We start from the raw sequence: 2689 nt of genomic DNA, 5'->3' as shown, positions 1-2689 counted from the left end.
ACCTTAATCAGAACCACATGGGTTCTCAGGTCGTTCAGCTAAGTAAGCACATCCATAAATGCAATCGCACTAACTGCATATATTGAGCCACCCACTGCAAAGTAGTCAATAGTACTCCTTTCGACACACTTCACGGTTGGGCATCCTTTTTGCATTACATGATGTTCTCAATAAAATGCCCTCTTTACCTTAGAGGGAAATAAAGTGCTGTCACAACTAGCAAATCTGCCCAAACTTCTTGTTTGCATTTCTCGAGTAAATCTTATTCCACCACAGGCATCCATGGTGCAGGCGGTGCCTCCATCACCAGTTATGTTACGTCTTTGTAATAGATGATTCCATAATGACAAATGAGGAATTTTATCATGCACATGGATTGCACAAAATGGGATCACCACTCTAAAGCGATGAAGCATATGTGTTTTTTAAATTTGAATGTTTCAATTCATTGGTAGCCTAATGTTTTCCATGCTACGCATCTAAATCGAGTCGACGTTAAGAACCTAATAACGTGAAATGTGAAACAAGTAACATTTAGTGGCACTGACTCACACGACTAACATTGGCACTAACATAGTGGAAATTTTTATTGCACACTATATTTGAGCGGCCATGCGTCATGAGGAGCATCCATTACACGAGTCACGAATTGTTCTTCTCAAGCAATATACGGTAAGAGGACATTTTACATTTGTTGACCATGAAAAAGCTTTGCTGGATGTGGTAAATTGACCGTAGTTGTAAACATATCATACCTACAGTCAAAAAGAGATCTCAAGCAAAATCTACGCCCGGTTGCAGTTCAGGCACTGATGCTCACTTAGTAGATTCGCATCAGTACCTTCAATGAAGCATTAACAAACGCTAACTTACAAGACACCATTTTGAGGTATCGTACAGCTTTAAGCAATATTCCAGATCAGAGCGAGGTCTTCCATTGCTGCCATAAGTAAAATATATTTAGACTTTCTACCTAGCGCTGGAAGATCCAGCTAGTTTTGCTTGCGCCAATGCTTCATCCTGATCGAAATTCCTCGACGATAATGACAATTTTTACCCCATATATATCAAGTCTTCTTATGGTCAGTACCCACGTGCACTGCGTCACTGTCTCTTAGCTCAGTTTACTTGTTAAGTTAATTCTTCCAATAACAAAATAGCATGCTATGAAGAATCGCCTATGTAAAATACGAAAACGCAATCAAAATCAGGCAAAACATGGTCCGTAACTTTAAATGAGATAACAGGACGTTCGTCGCACCATATTTGATACACTAATTTATACCGGCGGATTTTGATTAGCACCGTCACCGGCTATAGTTTCCGATAGTGCCTCAACAATGAATGGCAAAAGAAATACAGCGGGTTAACTCAACAGCTACAACAAGACGGATTGATCCCCTTTGTTAACGAGGTGGTTACCTGTCATAGCTTATTAAAAGTGAGGCATTTAATAAATTTTATTCGTGTTTTAGGAACCTCTAAATTAAATGCCTTCATAGTAGACAAGTGAATACTGAATGTCCTTTAAAAACGGCAAATGTATTGTTAGACCGCTTTGGACAACCAAGAGTATAGTGAAATACAAATGCCTGGAAATGTTTGTAGTCTCTTCAGGGTGAAGTTCTAGAATGTAAGAGTCATGGCTCTTCCATATAAGGAAGACCAATGGCATAAGTGGTGGTTTACACGAATTAATTAAAGCCCTACCTCATTACAGCATGAAGCTCCAAAGGAATGCCAAATAACTGCGTTCCACTGCCCATCTCCGTCTCTCCTTCGGAAATGGCATCATGCTGAGTTCTAATTAATTCAAGCCCTTGCCAAGGCGAACTGATGAATTAAACCTAATTACAACAGACGGAGTTGCATTAATTGGCTTCGAATTAAATACCTCTGTTAATGTCGTTGGCTAAGAAATCATATAGAGGCTCCAGGAATTGCTCAATGTTGGCGAGGGTTTCTTAGAAAAACATATGCTATTATTCCATCATGCTAGTTCCAGTTTCGGTGACGATATTATCATCAAAATTTAATTTATTCAAATTTACAAATTGTATTACACACAAAATAAATATGCGTGACAGGCATCAGAGCAGTAGCCGTTCCATCACCAAGGCGTGCCTGTGAAATTCAACATAATTAACTTCTACTTCATTCACGCAAGTAGCATTAACTCCTGGATGCATACATCAACATTGGGATCAACATGCAAAAACACAAGTATTCATCACACGTCTGACATTTATCCTTTGGCTGTCATCCCTGAATATTATGCCAGAGAAATATAAGGCAACAGCGAGTTAAGAGTAGAATGCCGACTCCATGTCGCACAACAAAAATCTGGTTGTAAAAACAACGGATGACAAATGCATGTTGATGAGGCTGCGTGCAATAAATTAGACAACGTCGAGAGGACTTCAAGGCACTTGCCCCATAGGTAGTAGATTCTGCAAGCAAAAGTATGGCACTGCAAATTATTGAAATCATCTACTACGCCATACCTTCTAAGCAAATTTAATTGGCTAAATGCCTCCAACTTTAGGTTTACCATAAATACAGTGAAATAATATCTTATGGAAAAGTAAAGTAAAGCCAATCTTTATTTCAGAGAATACCCTCAAAATGAAAGTCCCTGATGTGAATTGAGGCGGGTCTCTGCTTGAATGCACAAATCTTTTGTATAAGT

This window comes from Echinococcus granulosus (genome assembly GCF_000524195.1).
Source record: "Echinococcus granulosus chromosome Unknown EG_S00132, whole genome shotgun sequence".
NCBI lineage: Eukaryota > Metazoa > Platyhelminthes > Cestoda > Cyclophyllidea > Taeniidae > Echinococcus > Echinococcus granulosus.
This window is presented reverse-complemented; position numbering follows the sequence as displayed.